General features: G+C 44.6%; 1 pseudogene; it reads right to left on the minus strand.

Moving 5' to 3' along the window:
- Positions 1-9,510: 9,510 nt before the first annotated feature.
- LOC132382733 (urotensin-2 receptor-like) lies at positions 9,511-10,528 on the minus strand (annotated as a pseudogene).
- Between the last annotated feature and the right edge of the window lie 8,724 nt (positions 10,529-19,252).

The raw sequence follows: 19,252 nt of genomic DNA on the forward strand, positions 1-19,252 counted from the left end.
ATATCTTCCTCTCCACCATCAGATTTCTGACGGACCATGAACACTTCCTCTGTTTTTGCACTACTTTATTTTTCTATATACTCGGTGGCTACTTTGCTATGTACACCGGCTCGTTAATGCAGTTATCTAATCAGTCAATCATATGCCAGCAACAAAGTCTGGACTGAGACTTTATAAGAACATAAGAAACAGGAGCAAGAGTCGGCCATCTGGCCTGTCGAGTCTACTTCGCTGATCGAGCCATGGACTCATCTCCATCTACTTGACTTTCCCCCATAACAATCTCCCCCTGCTATGCAAAAATCTATCCAACCTTGTCTTAAGTATATTTACTGAAGCAGCCTCCACTGCTTCATTGGGCAGTGAATTCCACAGATTCACCACTCTCTGGGAAAAGCAGTTCCTCCTCATCTCCGTCCTCAATCTACTCCCCCGAATCTTGAGGCTACGTCCCCTCGTTCTAGTCTCACCTATTAGTGGGAACAACTTTCCTGCCTCTATCTTGTATATCCCTTTCATAATTTTATGTTTCTATAAGATATCCTCTCATGCTTCTGCATTCCAGCGAGTACAGTCCCAGGCGACTCAATCTCTCCTCATAGTCTAATCGTCTCACCTCTGGAATCAACCTGGTGAACCTCCTCTGCACCTCCTCCAAAGCCAGTATATCCTTCCTCTAGTAAGGAGACCAGAACTGCACACAGTACTCCAGGTGCGGCCTCATCAGTATCTGGTACAGTTGCAGCATAACCTCCCTGCTCTTAAATTCAATCCCTCTGGCAATGGAGGCCAACATTCCATTTGCCTTCTCGATAGCCTGCTGCACCTGCAGAACTCTCAGATCCCTCTGCGCAGCAGCACGCTGCAATCTCTAGCATTTAAATAATAATCTGATCTTCTGGTTTTCCTGCCAAAGTGGGTGATCTGAAGGCTCTTGAGCCAAGATGTTGACTGTCCGTCTCTCTCCGCAGTTGCTGTCTGGCCCACCGAGTTCTTCCTGCACCTTGTTTGCTGCTGGGGGGGGTGGGGGTAGAGATCTGCATTTTTTTTCTTGGAAACAGGGACAATTGGAGGCGATTATCAGCTGAGTTAAGATGGCTTTGCAGTCCCGAGAGGCAGAGTCAGCAACTTTTCATGTCCTCTCCTAGCAGATTCCTTCTTCTTCAGACCTTCACCTCTTCCACCTATCAGCTCTCAGCTTCTTATTTCATTCTCCCCTCCACCAACATCTGATTTCACCAACCACCTGCCAGCGTGTATTCCGTCTCCTAATGCCCCTCCTGGGCTTCTGGCTTGTTCCCCCTTCCTTTCCAGTCGTGATTGAGAGTCTCGGCCCGAAAAGTTGACTGTTTACTCCCGTCTGTAGATGCTGCTTGACATGCTGAGTTCCTCCAGTAATTTTTTTCCTCAAGATTTCCAGCATCCACAAAATCTCCTGTGTTTATTATTAAACGGGCTGATTTGGGACTTCAGTTGAATTTGCAGTTTGGATTAATCTCTTGGCATCAGAGTGAGCACAGACATCATGGGTCAAGGGATCTGTCCTGTCCTGTACCGTTCTATGTTATAAGAGTCATAGAACACTACAGTACAGGAACCATTCGATCCATCTAGTCTGTGCTAGTCCTATTGACCTGCACGAGGAACATAGCCCTCTATAATGCTCCCTTCCACGTACTTATCAAAACTTCTCCTAAATGTTGAGATCAAACCCACATCCACCACTTCTGTAGGCAGCTGGTTCCACATTCTCACCACCCTCTGACTGAAGAAGTTTCCCCTTAGGTTCCCCTTAAACTATAAGACATAGGAGCAGAGTTAGGCTATTTGGCCCAGCGAGTTTGCTCCGCCATTTAATCATGGCTAATTCTTTTTCTTCCCCTCCTCAGCTCCACTCCCTGGCCTTCTCCCCGTAACCTTTGATGCCATGGCCAATCAAGAATCTATCAATCTCTGCCTTAAACACACCCAATGACCTGATCTCCACAGCTGCCTGTGGTAACAAGTTCCACAAATCCACCACCCTCTGGCTAACAAAAGTTATCCCGTCTCTGTTGTAAATGGACGCCCCTCTATCCTGAGGCTGTGCCCTCTTGTCCTAGGCTTCGCCCACCATGGGGAATATCCTTTCCACATCTACTCAAGTCTTCGAGCTAAGATTTGGGATAAAATTTTTGCATCAGCATTTAATAAAGAAATCAGTCTGTATGAAGAACATTCATCTGGATTTTAATTTTTTTGAAGAATAAGAGAAATAAAAGCTTCATAAAAAGATTGAGGGAGTTTACCTGATTTAAAGGACTCTGATAAAACAGAGGATAAATAAGGTGTAAGTAACGTAGTGAAAGTTTTATAAAACTCCCCAGGAAAACCATCAGGTCCTGGGGTCTTACCAGAATGTAAAGCACGTATAGCCTCAGCCACTTCTTCATTGGAAATAGGCTGATTAAGCTGTGTTAGGCTATCAGCAGACAATGTAGGAATGTTGATATTACTGAAAAAAGCATTCATACAGGTATCATCTGAAGAAGAGTCAGACTGATACAACTTAAGGTAAAAGTCTTTAAAATCTTCATATTATCTGTAAACTTGGCAACAAAAGCATCTATTCCATCATCTGAATCATTGATATACGGCATAAAAAGCGATCCCAACACCAGACCACCAATTGCCACTGGCAGCCAACCAGAAAAGGATTCTTTTATTTCCACTTGCTTCCTCCTACCAATCAGCCAATGCTCGAACCATGCCAGTAACTTTCCTGTAATACCATGGGCTCTTAACTTGGTCAGCAGCCTCACCTATAGCACCTTGTCAAAGGCCTTCTGAAAATTGAAATATACAATATCCCTTTATCTATCTTACTTGTAATCTCATTACATGTTTGTCAGGCAAAAGTTTCCCTTAAGGGAAGCATACTGACTTTGTCCTATCTTGTCCTGTGTCACCAAGAACTCCATAATCTCATCTTTAACAATACACTCCAAAATCTTCCACCACTGAGGTCGGGCGAACTGGTCTATAATTTCTGCTGCCTCCTTCCTTCCAGGAGTCCAGGACTAGAGGGTACAGCCTCAAAATAGCGGGGCATCCATTTAGAATGGGGATTAGGAGGAATTCTTTAGCTGGAGGGTAGTAAACTTGTGGAAGTCCACAGAGGCTGTGGAGGCCAAGTCATTGGCTATATTTAAAGCAGAGATTGAAAGGTTTTTGATTAGTAAGGGTGTCAAAGATCATAGGGAGAAGGTAGGAGAATGGGGTTGAGGCTAATAAATAAGGCATAATCGAATGCAGGCGTAGACTCGATGGGCTGAATGGCCGGCTGTCTGTGGCCGTGCGACATTATGCTCCTATGTCTTAAGGTCCTATCTCAAATTTTTAAGCACAAACTGAGGGTAATCTATATTTCCCTTGGTGACCACATTTTGTGGGGAAACCGTTTAACAACTGCTGTCTACACCAGCCTGTCACAACTCCAGACGAAGCGGGCTGAGAGAGAGAGAGAGAGAAAAAAAAACACTTCCCTCAGTCTCGACTCGCGCTGAGCAGAGCGTGTCATTTTCTGCTTCCTGCCCGTGCCTTCAGATCTTTCTTTTACTGGCGAGGAGCCCTGGAAGCGTTGCACGGCCACAGACGGCTGGCCCCAGCTAAGGCAACATGGACTTCCTGAACGGGCGTTCACCCAGAGCACTGTGCACAGCCGCGGTCACACCTCAGCCCCTTGCACCCAGTCACCGGCGCCTTGCGAGACCTGCTGAGGCATCATTTCCGTGTTGGTATAACGCTGCAGCCAAGAGTCTCACCACAGCTGAGAATAGCCTGGGAGGAGATCACTCAGCCTGATCAGCTCAGTGAGACTGATTCAAATCCACCTCATACTTCCTTAGCTGTTGGTCCAACTGGGTCAAAGCCAGGGGCGGGTGGAGTACTGAATTCAATTCTGGTCACCCCATTAAAGGAAGTTTGGGCAGCCTCCAACCTCAATATGAACACTGATTTCTCAAATTTCCGGTAATGCCCCCCACCGTCACCATTTCCCATCCCCTTTTCCCTCCCTCACCTTATCTCCTTGCCCACCCATGGACTCCCACTCCTCCCTCCACCCTTTTCTTTCTTCCTTAGCCTTCTGTCTCTCTCACCAATCAACTTCCCAGCTCTTTACTTCCTTACACCTATCAGCTGGATTTTCCTTCTTCCCTCTCCCCACCTTTTAAATCTACTCTCCAGCATTTTTTTTACCTCAGTCCCGCAGAAGGGTTTCGGCCGACACGTCGACTGTACTTTTTTATCCATTGATGCTGCCCGACCCGCTGAGTTTCTCCAGCATTTTGCGTCTGTTGGTCTTGGAGAGGCTGGGAATGAAAGGATGAATTATGAGAAGTGTCTGATGGCTCTGGGCTTGAACTCGCTGGAGTTTAGAAGAATGGAGGTGGGGGGGGGATCTAATTGAGGCCCTCCATTGGTCATGACCAACCATGCATCCAAGCTGTCTATATTGTTGGTGCTTTGCAAGCCAGGGAAGTCTGATATGGAGGGCAAGCTGTTGCCCATGCACTAGGCTCCCCTCTCCACACAGCTGATGAATCCAAATGAACTGCAGAGACTGATATGTTTTGGCACCAGCACCTTTGGGACGCCAGCTCTGGATTTTTCCCTCGGGGTTTACTCCCAAAGCCTTCCCCATGGGTGGGTGTAACCGTAAGGCAGCGGAGTTTTGAGATCTCCTAGATGAGATGGCCAACCACAGCTGACGAGCCCCATCTGCCCGAAGTGACTGGTTTTAAGGCACCAGTAACCCGCCTTTGCCCCTTCTCTAGTTAGTGGAAAGGATTCTGCCAGGCTTAGCAGCTAAGCCTTATGTGAAGGCCAGGAGCTGGACTTGGTTGTCAGAGGCGATTTGAGATGCCCGCCACTGGGGGTATTTAATAGGAAGTGAGGGGTTATCTCACTACCCCACCTCATTGCTTATGATTACCTTAAGGAATCTTATCTAATTGGAACCTATTGAAGATTGAGAAGCCACAATAGAGTGGATATAGAGAGGACATTTCCTATAGTTTCCTGTAGTCTAGGACCAGAGAGAGGGTACAGCCTCAGAATAGAAGGAGATTCCTTTAAAAAGAAATGAAGAGGAATTTCTTTAGTCAGAAGGAGATGAATCTTTGTTTCGTGGGAGGACAAATCTCAGATATATATTCCGTATGCATACTTTGATAATAAAAGTACTGAGAAATGTTGAAAACAGACAGCTGTGGAGGCCAGGTCATTGGGTATATTTACAGGTTCTTGTGTAGTAAGGGTGTCAAAGGTTAAGGGGAGAATTGTATTGGGAGGAATTGTAAGTTAGCCAGGGCCGAATGGCAGAGCCGACTCGATGGAGTGAATGGCCTGACTCTGCTCCTGTGTTTCATGGTCTTACAGAAGAGGTTCTTCAGGATGCCGACTGGATTAGAGGGCGTGTGTTATAAGGGGAGATGGACTGGGTGTCTGTCAATCTAGGTCGGTTTGGGGAGGGGGTGCATTCTTCCCTTACAGCATGTCAAAGTCCTGGGTTGGAGGTCGGTGTGAATCAGGAGTTTGAGGCCTGGAGTTCTAACTCCCTTGATTGGTGAGTCCTGGGGGTCGATTTCAAAGACTGAAGCTTGAAGGTCAAAGATGGAAGACACTGATTCCAGAATTCGAGGGCCGATGATTGAAGCTGCTGTATTAGCATTTTGGAGCCCCGATGTCTCTGAGTCCAGACAAAGGACTAAAGCCCAGAGACGGCCAGTTCTGCGGTTGTGAGCCTGTCTGTCTGAGGACTGATCTTGTTTTCTGGTTGTTGTTGTGTTATTGTTTGTGTTGTTCCGTGAGCAGACTATGTTGACGCCGGAACAGATGGTGCCGCTTGTGGGCTGCCCCCAGCGCATCCTTGGGTTGTGTTGGTTGTTTATGCAAATAGCACGTTTCACTGTATGTTTTGATGTACACATGATAAATAAATTAATCTGGATTGCCCAGTTTTCCCTGGAGTGGCCGTGATTGAGAGGAGACCTGACACAAGGTAATAAAGTTACAAGAGCTGTAGGTTTGATAGGCAGCCGGTTTCTTTTTACCAGGATCAGAATGTCCGAAATCAGGTGTCACACATTTAAAGCGGGGGGTGGGGAGGAGTTCAAAAGGGATGTGTGGGGCAGATTTGTTACATGGGCAATGGTGATTGCCTCGAATGCACTGCAGGGGTAGTTTTGGAGGTAGATTTGACAGACATGCTTAAGAGAGTCCTTGACAAGCACATGAATATTCGGAGAATGGAGGGATATGCCGGAAGAAGGGATTAGCTGTCATTAGTTCCTACCCCTCAATCATCAGGCTCTTGAACAAAAGGGGTTAACTACACTCACTTGCCCATCCTTAGAGGTGTTCCCACAACCAATGACCTCATTTTATCTCATTATCTCATGTTCTTGTTATTTATTGCTATTTATTTATATTTGCATTTGCACAGTTTGTTATCTTCTGCACTCTGGTTGATCCTGTTTACAGTTACTGTTCTATAGATTTGCTGAGTATGCCCGCAGGAAAATGAATCTCAGGGTTGTATGTGGTGACATATATGTACTTCGATAATAAAATTTGTTTTGAAGTTTGAACTTTGAATTAATTCAGCACAACATTGTGAGCTGAAGGGACTGTTCCTGTGCATACTGTTCTGTGTCTATGTTTTCTGTTCTAGCTCTTGGAGTAATCCCACTAGTCCCTTCCCTACCACGGGACTGAGCCATACTCCCTCTTTCTCAGCTCTGATGATGCTTCTTAGATCTGTTTCTCCTTCCCTAGACGCTGTCCGACTGACTGAGTGTTTCCAAAATCTTCTCTGCTCAGTTCCGTCCGCCCCCACCACTTGCTACTCCACAACCCGTTCTCTCACATTTTCCCATTAGTCCCCTTCTGATTCTCCCACTCAATGGCAAATTTATAATTGTCAAATTATCCACCAACTATGCGTTTGTGGGGGAAACATGCGGGGGGGGGGGGGGGTGGATTGGTTGGTCATGGGGAGGATCTGCAAACTTCCTGCAGGTCAGAGTCAAACCTCTGATTCACTCCGCTCAGCTTGCGTGATCATCGCTCTCTGTACTTATCGAGATCTCTTTTAAACATTTCTCTGAATCTGCTACATCGTCAATTCAGGCAGCATTTTCCAGATTCCATTTTGTTTTGTAAAAATTCCCTAAACCAACAGTCCATCTCAATCTCATTCCTTACTGAGCAGCTTGAACCCATTTACTAGTCATTAACCCATTACTAGTCATTAACCCATTACTAGTCACTAACCCATTTACCAGTCACTAACCCATTTGCAAGTTATTAACCCATTTACTAGTCACTATCCCGTTACTCATCATTAACCCATTACTAGTCACTAACCCATTTACCAGTCACTAACCCATTTGCAAGTCATTAAACCATTTACTAGTCACTAACCCATTACTCGTCATTAACCCATTACTAGTCACTAACCCACTTACTGGACACTAACCCATTTACTGGTCTAAATCCCACTAAAAGATTAAGATTATCTTTATATGTCACATAATATCAAAACGTCTGTCTTTTTACCATTTCCCTTCCAGTCTGGATAGAAGATCTCATCCTGAAATGTTGAGAGTTTATTCCCCTCCACAGATGCTGCCTGACCTGCTGAATTCCTGCAGCAATTTTGTGAGCGTTCATCTGGGCTTCCAGCATCTGCAGAAGCTCTTGAGTTAGTGAAATGTGTCTTTTGTATGGGCGACCAACGCAGTCCAAGATTGTTCTGGGGACAGCCCACAAATATCACTTCCAGCACCGACATGCAGTGCCAATAAAAAGTATTCACCTCTCCTTGTAAGTTTTCATGTGGATTTAATTTGGTGTTTTTGACACTAATCAACAGAAAAAGTCTCTTTTGTGTCAAAGTGAAATCAGATCCCTACAAAGTGATCTAAATTAATTAGAAATATAAAACCCAGGCAGTCATGGGGAGAACGTACAGGCAGCAGCGGGAATTGAACTCCAAACACACTGTAAAGTGTTACGCCAGCTGCTACACCACTGTGTACAGAGTAAAATGCTACTGTGCTCTGTAAAATCCTGTCGAAAGTTGGGGGACCACTTTGTTGAGCACCACCGCTCCATCCAAACCCATCAGCTTCTTCCCCAAATTAGAGGGATCAGGTACAAGTCTTGAAAACTGAGACTGAGGTTTAGTTTGGTTGGCAGAAAGCTTCAGTGTTGCCAAGATAAGCAGAGTGGGATCAGCTGTGACCTGATAGAATAGTTGGACTGGCTGAATGGCCTTTGGTAGAGGATTAGTGGGGGAGAGTTATGTGTGGAAGGGAGGCTCACTCAACTCTCGTCACGTTTTATCTTAGGGATGAAGAAATCCTTTGCACTGTGGGTGCCATGGTAACGTAGCGGTCAGTGTGACAACACTACATCTCAGGGTGTCGGAGTTCAGAGTTCAATTCCAATGTCATCTGTGAGGGATTTGTGGAATGCGTTGGTTTTCTCCGGGTGCTTCAGTTTCCTGCCAAAGTCCAAAGATGTATCGATTGGTAGGCTAATTGGTCATTGTAAATTGTCCTGTGATTAGGCCAGGGGTTGCTGGGGCAGCAAGGACCTTCTCCACACTGTGTCTCTAAATGCAAGTATAAAAAGTCCAGTAGTTACTCGCGGTTCCAAGCCAGTCCATTAAAGGTTCAAAGGTACAATTTAATGTCAGAGAAATGTATACAATATACACCCTGAAATGCTTTTTCTTTGCAACCGTCCACAAAAACAGTGTGCCCCAAAGAATGAACGACAGTTAATAGTGAGAACCCCAAAGTCTCCCCCCCCCCCCAGCTTCCCCATCCCATGCGTAAGGGCAGCGAGCAACAATCTCCCGCCACCCACCGGCAAAAAAAAGCATCGGCACCCGCTACTGAGCACTCAAGCATGAGCAAAGCAACAGCAAAGATACAGACTTGCAGTTACCCCAAGGACTTCGCATTTCACCCAGTATTTGACATACCCCAGGTGCTCTCTCTCTCTCCCTAATAAGGGAGAAAGAGATGTCTCTGTTTCACAGCGAGCGGAGAGACAAAACAAACAGCTCGTTGGTTTACGATGTTAAAACTCTGTAACGTCACTTCTTTTCGTGCTCCGTGCTCAAAGATCTGGGCACACGGCCGGAGATATCCCGACTCCCCTGACGACACACGGGTCTCCTGTAGCGACACCGACCCTCGATCCGCCCGTCTCCAGAGCCCTGAGATCCCAGGCTTCTGAATCCGAGCCGGACTCTTGGGCCGAACGACAACAGCCGGTCATGAAACCCTGAGAGTGGGTCCCATTCCCGCGAAGAACCGCAGTCACCGTGTAACTTCCAAGTCAGGGTCTTCAAAAGAACCCTGAAAGGGAAAAACCGAAGATAGAGATTGAGCTGTTTCCGAAGATACAAGCAAAGGATTCGACATTAAACCACCTAAGCACTGCCTTCAAATATCAGGTCCCTCTTTGCTTACTCTCAAGCACAGCCGAGCGCTCGGTCCCCTGACTTTCCCTCTGCCCTCTCCGCACAGTGACCTGAGGCCCTGAGCTCGGCCGGCGCTGCGCCGAACTCTCCTGCTGAGCAGGGTGTAGAGGAACGGGTTGATGCAACTGTTGCTGTAGGTCAGGCAGGTCACGGAGAAATTGACGTAGGCGTGGGACACCGGCGTCAGCCTCAGCGACCCGTGGCTGTACAGCTTCACCAGCTGCCACATCCAGAAGGGAGCAAAGCAGGCCCAGAACGCCAAGACGATGCTGAAGATCATGTACAAAACCTTCTGCTTCAGCTTAACATTCCTCCTCTCTGCTTTCATCCTACCTGAGACCAAGTAGACCTGTGCCAGTCGGATGTACAGATATCCAATGACAATACCTGGAGCCAGGATGCTGGTGTTGAATAGAACAGTGAGGTAGACCTTGCCAGGATGAATAGCAGATCCTCTTTGGTGTCCCAGCTGGCTCAGGACCTACTCTTAGGTGGATCATGATCGTCATGGGGAGGCTTAGAAGGCAGGACAACAGCCAGACGATGGCAGCGACTACCTTCCTGCACACCCTTGAGAGCCTGGCATCCAGTGGCAACACCACTGCCCACGCTCATGATGGTGAGGATGAAGATGCTGGCGTGCATGGTCAGGAAGTCGAGGCTGAAGAGGACCCTGCGGCCGACCTCCTCAAAGTACCAGTCCTTGGCAAAGTAGGCGCACACCACAAAAGGGATGGCGAACAGGTAGAGCAGGCCAGCCAGAGTGAGGTTCATGACGTAGACGTACATGGAGCTGGTGGACCTCATGCAGTGAGTGGTGACCACCAGGGTGTAGACGTTGCCCGCCACGCCAAAGGTGCAGATAGTGCTGAGCGCAGCTCCCAGCAGTGAGGTGACCATTACGTGGTTCATGTCATCTTGGTTCTGAAAAGATGCATTCGCAGTCAGATTGCTCTGTGAGCGCTGACCATCTTCAGCTCCTTCCATTTCCCATATGGCTTCCTACGGAGATGCCACCTCCTGTTGCACCTGAAACAAAGGGTTAAAAGAAAATACCTTCAAAAGGGGTAAGACGAGGTTACACTCTTTATAGGCCATATCTGGAGTATTGTGAACAGTCTGGTCACCTCACTGTAGGAAGGGTGTTTGGGCTTTGGAGAGGGTGCAAATGCTGTATATTATGTACATAAGACTTGCACGGTATTATACACATAATATATAGGTAGATAGATAAATATAGATAAATAGATACAGATAGATAAATACATATTTATAGATATGATAGATAAATATAGATAGATACAGATAGTTAAATAGACAGATTTATAGAGATGGATAGATATATATACTTATTGTAATTTATAATACTTTCATACTATAAAATACAATATTTTTATGTACAGTTTTTTTAGGCAGCTGGGGTGTCTAAGACTTCGCACATTACTATAGTAATTTTATGTACTGTTGCTGCAAAATAGCAAATTTCACGATATATTTCAGTGATAATAAACCTGATTTGTGAAGTAGAAACTGCTGGAGGACTGACTGCATTAGTCACCCACACTATTCATGAATACACCCTGCCTGCTGTAATAACATTCACAGCTTGAAATCAATAGGTGGCATAACATGTGTAAAAAATACAGAATTCTGCAGTTGACAAGATGAAGGTAAGTATACCATTGTGGGCTTGATGTTCAAAGGAACGTTGATGGAAATGCCAAGCAAAATTTAACAGAGCCTCCTCTGAATCTGCTTGATTGATAAGGTGGCTCTGTACTCTGCTTAGTCGTTAGTTGATGTTCGGCAGTGGGGTTTGGGGGGGGGAGGGGGAACCTGTCACATTGTAAGATCATACCGATGATTCCTTGATCTATTTCAGGCCCCACCTTTTAAAAGTTTGGGATCTCCGTGTGCATCAAGTTGACATCTTATTGACTGGTGGTTCGTTGTCGCTGTTTCTCTGTCTTTATCTTCTACCTCTGGAGAGCTCAAAGCTCAGAGTAACACGCACATGCAGTGCTGGAGGAGAGTGATGGGTGAAGCCAGGTGGGTGGGAAAGGTCAAGGACTGGAGAAGAAGGAATCTGATAGGACAGGAAACCCACCCTTCCATCCGGGGCATCGTCAACAGGAGGTGCCTCATGGGCTGGAGAGCTGTAGAAAGCATTGGGTGACAATGATGTTGCTCATGTGCCTTTAGAGTCTTACGTTGGCGAACAGCATAAGCTGTTCCACAGTGTATCTTTATAAACAAATAAATAAGGGAGAGATAAACTTTATTTGTCACATGTACATTGAAACATACAGTGAAATGCGTCATCTGTGTTGACAACCAGCACAGTCCAAAGACATGCCGGGGACAAGCCCATGAGTGGCGCCGACATAGCATGCCCACTGATTACATACCCTAACTGTTACGTCTTTGGAATGTGGGCAGAAGCCAGAAAACCCACGTTGTCATGGAGAGAACGTACAAACTCCTCACAAACAGTGGTGGGAACTGAACTGTAAAGTGTTACGCCAACCACGTCACCCAAGCAGTGAGGACATTCGTAGACCAGGTCCATTCCATTCTTTCAGAGAACGGGGTGAAGCATTGGTAACACCTCTGGGTTCATTGTCTGTGTGGCAGGGTACCACACAAGTGCTCTCCTGACGTAGAGTGACATTTATTTATGCTGGTAATTCTGCAGTAAGTCCAATCGGACCACTGCTTTGTGTTACAACTTGCAAACAGATGAGTCTTTATACCACGGATGGGAATCATGAATTAGAAGGCATAGGTTTAAGGTGAGAGGAGGGAGTTTTAAACACTTACACCCAGAGTGTGTGTCAGTATATGGAACGAGCTGCCAAAGGAAATGGCCAAGGCAGGTACTTCAATATTTAAAAGGCACTTGGACCCGTACATGGGTAGGGAAAGTTGAGAGCAATCTGGGCCAAGTCTTAACAACACTGAACTGATTCCACAAGCCTTGGACTCACTTTCAACTCATGTCCCTAGCTTGATTTATTGATTGATTGATCGATCGATCGATGGATTTATCTATCTATCTATTTATTTATTTAGATAGATTTTTTTTCGTCAGCTCAAGTTGGTAAAAGTTGAGGTATGGGCCAGCTAAGCACACTCATTTCTCAATTGCTCAGTAACTTTCAGACTATTCTAGTGATGTTTAGTATTGTGGCTTTCTGGAGATTTACATAAATATTGCTGTGTAGACCTAATTGTTTAATGCTATTGTGTAGTGACTTTGTGATGACACCAGTTGTAGATATTACTATTGGGATATGTTTACCCTGTTCATGTTCCAAAGTCTTTCAATTTCCTCTTTTAATTCAGCATATTTCTGCTGTTGTTCACTTATTGATTTCTGTATGTTACGTGTGTTTGGAATGATCATCCCACCATTACAGACATTTACACTACATGCTGCATCCGCAAAGCAAACAGCATTATGAAGGACCCCACACACCCCTCATACAATCTTTTCTCCCTCCTGCCATCTGGGAAAAGGCACCGAAGCATTCGGGCTCTCATGACCAGACTATGTAAGGGTTTCTTCCCCCAAGCTATCAGACTCCTCAATACCCAGAGCCTGGACTGACACCTTACTGCCATATTGTCTTGTTTATTATTTATTGTAATGCCTGCACTGTTCTGTGCACTTTATGCAGTCCTGGGTAGGTCTGTAGTCTAGTGTAGTTTTTTTCTGTGTTTTTTTTTTACGTAGTTCAGTCTAGTTTTTGTACTGCGACAAGTAACACCATGGTTCCGAAAACAAAAGTTTGTCTAATTTTTACTGTGTACTGTACCAGCAGTTACGGTCGAAATGACAATAAAAAGTGACTTGATTTATTAAGTCAGCGGTCCCCAACCGCCGGGCCGTGAAGCATGTGCTGCCGGGCCGCAAGGCAACGCTATGAGTCAGCAGCACCTTTCCTCATTCCCGGTCACGTACACTGTTGAACTTGAGCGCGCGCGAGGTCATCAGTCGCCTGAAATGCAGTGACACCCTCGCGCCAGGGATCGCCGGCTGGCCTCCGGTAACCGGCCGGCGGGAAGTGCCGTTGGTGCCGGCCTCGAGCGCGGACAGATGGGCGCCGCCTCTGAACCCGTTTACCACACCGAATGTCCGTGGGAACCCGGTGCCAGACGACCTAACTCCGGCTCGGCGTTTCGTAAGTAGCAGAGCAGTTTTGTCGGCCGATAGATCCTACCAACCTGCAAGGGGGGCGCGTTCCCTATCGCACTCCTCCTCGGTCGGACTACGACCGGGGACCTCCGGCCCTTACCTTGTCCTCTCACTGGTCTGTTGCAATGATTTTATATGTTCATACGCGGAAAATATGCGCTGTGTGTTTAATATCCAAACGTTATGATGCTATTGACTTATAAGTGAGTTATAATTGACTTATTACTATACTCATGCGAGGAATATAGAACATAGAACAATACAGCACAGTACTGGCCCTTCGGCCCACAATGCTGTGCCGACCCTTAAACCCTGCCTCCCATATAACCCTCCACCTTAAATTCTTCCATATACCTGTCTAGTAGTCTCTTAAACTTCACTAGTGTATCTGCCTCCACCACTGACTCAGGCATTGCATTCCACACACCACCACTTTCTGAGTGAAAAACCTTCCTCTAATATCCCCCTTGAACTTCCCACCCCTGACCTTAAAGCCATGTCCTCTTGTATTGAGCAGTGGTGCCCTGGGGAAGAGGTGCTGGCTGTCCACTCTGTCTATTCCTCTTAATATCTTGTATACCTCTATCATGTCTCCTCTCATCCTCCTTCTCTCCAGAGAGTAAAGACCTAGCTCCCTTAATCTCTGATCATAATCCATACTCTCTAAACCAGGCAGCTTCCTGGTAAATCTCCTCTGTACCCTTTCCAATGCTTCCACATCCTTCCTATAGTGAGGCGACCAGAACTGGACATAGTACTCCAAGTGTGGCCTAACCAGAGTTTTATAGAGCTGCATCTGACTCTTAAACTCTATCCCTCGATTTATGATAGCTAACACCCCATAAGCTTTCTTAGCTACCCTATCTACCTGTGAGGCAACTTTCAGGGATCTGTGGACATGTACTCCCAGATCCCTCTGCTCCTCCACACTTCCAAGTATCCTGCCATTTACTTTGTACTCTGCCTTGGAGTTTGTCCTTCCAAAGTGTACCACCTCACACTTCTCTGGGTTGAACTCCATCTGCCACGTCTCAGCCCACTTCTGCATCCTATCAATGTCTCTCTGCAATCTTAGACAATCCTCTATACTATCCACAACACCACCAATCTTTGTGACGTCTGCAAACTTGCCAACCCACCCTTCCACCCCCACATCCAGGTTGTTAACAAAAATCACGAAAAGTAGAGGTCCCAGAACCGATCCTTGTGGGACACCACTAGTCACAACCCTCCAATCTGAATATACTCCCTCCATCATGACCCTCTGCCTTCTGCAGGCAAACCAATTTTGAATCCACCTAGCCAAACTTCCCTGGATCCCATGCCTTCTGATTGTGGACGTTTGCCACTTGATTGTGCCTGGGTAAATAGATTGAGTTCAACTACTGCAGGAGTCTGTAATGTGTTGGATTGTTTCTGGTTTCTCTTGGCATTTTCTGTATTTATCATCTTGAATTTTTTGGTCTTTCATTAAGTATTTTCGAGTTTTTTTTTGCTTTAACCACCTGGTCATGCCTCGAGGAACCTCTCTTTTATGGGAAGAGGTCTCCCACTCTGAGCCAGGCATTCAACGCTTCCTTGTCAACATCTAATCTGCTCAGGTTGGGGGGGAGGGTATCTTCCATGGAGGATCATGCTCTTCCACTGGTTCACATTTTCCTTCTGTAGTGATAATTTCTTCATTTATCTCTGCTTTTATTTTAGCATAGTGGTGTGTGCTTCTTATCAGAATTGAATATGCTCGCATAAGGTCTGAATCCTGTTAGGATGAAAATTTATGCTTAGAGGTTTTATCTGACTGTTACGTAATTTTTTAAAAAAAGTCTGTTATTCCTCCTCCTCCTCCTGTCCTAGGTAGTGTTAATCGAAGTGTGTTCATAATGTTGAAGGGGGTGAGTTATACAGATCTTGTTACATGCACATGCAGTTTAATTCTTTGAGTGATTATGCAGAAAGTTTGAAGTTAATAACTCATTGGGGTTAGTTCATGGCCTAAGGTAGGAGATGAGTTATTTATATATATATATATATATATATATATATATATATAAAGGAATTTTATTAACCATGAGTGTGAGACAGAATCAAATGGTTTTTGATAATCAATATAGTTACATATAGCAAAAAGATTTCTGCTTTTCCACTAGGATTTATTTAGAAATACAGAATCTATTATCAGTTGTTCTTTACATCCTTTTGTACCCTTTTGGCACCCTTTCTGCTCTTCTGTGAGCATATTGTGGTCATCAAAGTGAGTGCTGATTAGTTGTGAGATACTTGATATTACAATTTTATATACAGTTTGTGAACAAGTAATAGGAAGATATTTTGATGCGTCATTTAACATTTCTCCTTTAGGTAAGAGGTTAGGTAACTTGAGCATTTTTTCATGATTCTTAAGAAAATTGTTGATATGTATTAATATGTATGGATGAAGCCAAGTATGTTTTTTATTCCAGTAATTATTAATATTATCATTGCTGGCACTTTTCCAGTTCTGGGTATTTTTTATAATCACTTTTAGCATCTCCAGGTGTTTACATGTTTTCATTTGTGTGAGTGTGTTCTTTTTCCTCCCTAATCCAGCTTGCTTCTTGATTGTGCTTCGCCCTGTTTGACCAGATATTAGACCAAAAGTTCATCTTCTCTGTGCTTATTGGTAATTCTGTGCTAGGACTGGTGACATTTTGGTGCATCAAATTTATATTCAATGTCCTGTATAAACCTTTCTCATTGTTCCTGAACTGATTAGGAACTGAATTCTGTTTTCTTCATCTGCCTCATTTCATGTATCCATTTTGTCTGGCTGTGTATGCACCGAGCTTTTGTTTTAGTGTATCTATAAATTCTCATTGCTTTTGTTAGTTTGGTTGTATCTTGTGTGGAGCCTATATTTCCTTAGGAGTTCCTTAACTATTCTCTTAATTTTTTTTGCTTGGGCTTTCCATTTTATACTCCAATAGGTGGTTTAAATTTTGTTTCTCAATCTCTTCTGCCATTTCAGTTTTCTCATTTCATTACTCAGTTTTGGGTTTCTATTAATGAGTACCTCTATTTTGGAGCCATTCCACTACACTGCTGTGTAGTATGTTGTTGTGTGTAGTTCTTCGAATGTTTCAAGTTTTCCTAAGAGTTGTGGAAGTATAATATTGTTGAGAGTATTAACAAGTTTTGCAAATTTTGATTATGTATTCTGATGATGTAGTTTTGCAAATTTTGATGATGTGTTTTGTTTTGGTATGTAGGGTCTTTTTGTTGGGTCAGTGCCCATCTGTTCTGTTAGAGTGATGTTAACTGTGGATAATCTTGTCTGTGAGCTCAGCTTCATCAGCAGCATTCTGCGGGGGCTCTACATCTGTGTTGGTCCTATTACTGACAGGTTGCGGAGCAGTTGTTGAAATAATTTTATTTTCATCAGTGCTTCAGGGGGAGGGGAACATGTGACATCTTTATTTTCTTGTATAGCATTGTGATCTTTAGCTTGGTTTCTTTCTAGCTCTTGTGCAACCTTGTTTTAATTGGTTGAACATGTCTATAGGGATTAAGCTATTTTTTATTCTCGCTCTATACATTGATCAGTTATTCATTGTGCATTTACTTGCACGGAGCGATAAGCTGTTGACTAAATTTGTCCCTCTATTCTGTCATGTCAGTTTCAAGTTTCGTTACTCGATAAAACGCACGCATCATGAATGTGTTTACTTCTAACAACCATGTCATGCGTGTCTGTCTTCCCTTAACTGCTTGAGTGGTCTCAGTTGTAAGTCGACTGCTCCCCTAAGTAACACCTGCAGCAGTTGCAGCCTGTGGCGTTGGTGGGCAACTTCGAATGCTGGCAGTATCTTTTCTCGGGTTTCCTGATGCCTGCCCACCTAATCAGATCAACCAGAATGCAGAAGATAACAAACTCTGCAAATGCAAATATAAATAAATAGTAATAAATAACAAGAACATGAAATGACAAGATAAAAGAGTCCTTGATGTGAGATAATTGGTTGTGGGAACATCTCAATGATGGGGCAAATGAGTGTAGTTATCCACTCTTGTTCAAGAGCCTGGTGTTAAGGGGTGGTAACTGTTCCCGAGCCTGGTGGTGTGAATCCTGAGACTCTTTTACCTTCTATCTGAAGGTAGCAGTGAGAAAAGAGCCTGGCCTGGGTGATAAGGATCTCTAAGATGGATGCTCTTTTCTTGTCGCCAAGGTTTCATGTAGATGTGCTGAACGGTTGGGAGGGCTTTGCCTGTGATGTACTTGGGCTGAATCCACCACCTTTTGTAGGTTTTTCCACTCAAAATCATTGGTATCTCTTTACCAGGTTGTGATGCAGCCAGTCAATAGACTATTGATCTATAAGGTCAACCATTATTTCTAAACAGTGTCCACCAATTCTCAATTCTCTCTCGAAGGAAATCACCCTCTCCACATTCAGTCTATTAAGACCCCTCAGAATCCAATTGTGTTTCAATCAAGTCGCCTCACTCTTCCAAACTCTAGTGGCTTCAAGCCTAGTCCATTGAACATTTTCTTTCTGGTCTGTAGTTTGATGGAAATGTTACCTGCAATGGAACTTCCAGCCTTGAACAGAAAATCCTACAAAAAGCAGTGGACACAGCCAAGTCCATCATGGGTAAACCCTCCCCAACACTGAGCATGTTTAAATGGAGTGTTGTTTCAGGAAAGCAGCATCTATCATCAGGGATCGCCACCACCCAGGACATGCTCTCTTATCACTGCTGCCATCAGGAAGAAGGGACAGGAGCCTCAGGACTCACACCACCAGGTTCAAGAACAATTATTTCCCTTCAACCACCAGGATCTAGAATAACTTCACTCAACTTCACTTGTCCTATCACTGAAATGTTCTCACAATCTATGGACTCAGTTTTTTTTAGGACTCCTCATCTCATGTTTTTGATATTTATTGCTTATTTATTTATTATTATTTTGTATTTGCACAACTTGTTGTCTCTTGAACACTGATTGAGTGCCCAAGTTGGTGCAGTCTTTCATTGATTCTATTATGGTTATTATTCTATTATGGATTTATTGAGCATGCCTGCATGAAAATGACATATCTGTACTTTGATTATAAATGGATTTTGAACTTCTTTTTGAACTTGCACCTGAATGTCAGCAAAACAGAACTGTTGGTCATTGACTTCAGGAAGGTGGTGGGGTGCAGCATGCAGACCACACTCCACCCAGTGCACCAATGGTGCTGGTGTGGAGATGGTTGAGATACTCAAGTTCCTTGATGCAAAAATCTCCAATAGCCTGTCCTGGTCCAACTATGTTGATGGCCATGCTCAGGAAAGAGTGCCGCTTCCTCAGAAGACAGACCACCTCAGCGAGGAAACTCTAATATTGGTTAGACCACACTTGGAGTATTGTGAGCAGTTTTATCTAAGAAAAAAATGTGCTGACATTGGAGAGGTACAGGGCCTGTGCTTGCTGGAGTTTAGACGAACGAGGGGAGATCTCATTGAAACCTAACGAATATTGAAAGGCATAG

Source organism: Hypanus sabinus, chromosome 29 (genome assembly GCF_030144855.1).
Source record: "Hypanus sabinus isolate sHypSab1 chromosome 29, sHypSab1.hap1, whole genome shotgun sequence".
NCBI lineage: Eukaryota > Metazoa > Chordata > Chondrichthyes > Myliobatiformes > Dasyatidae > Hypanus > Hypanus sabinus.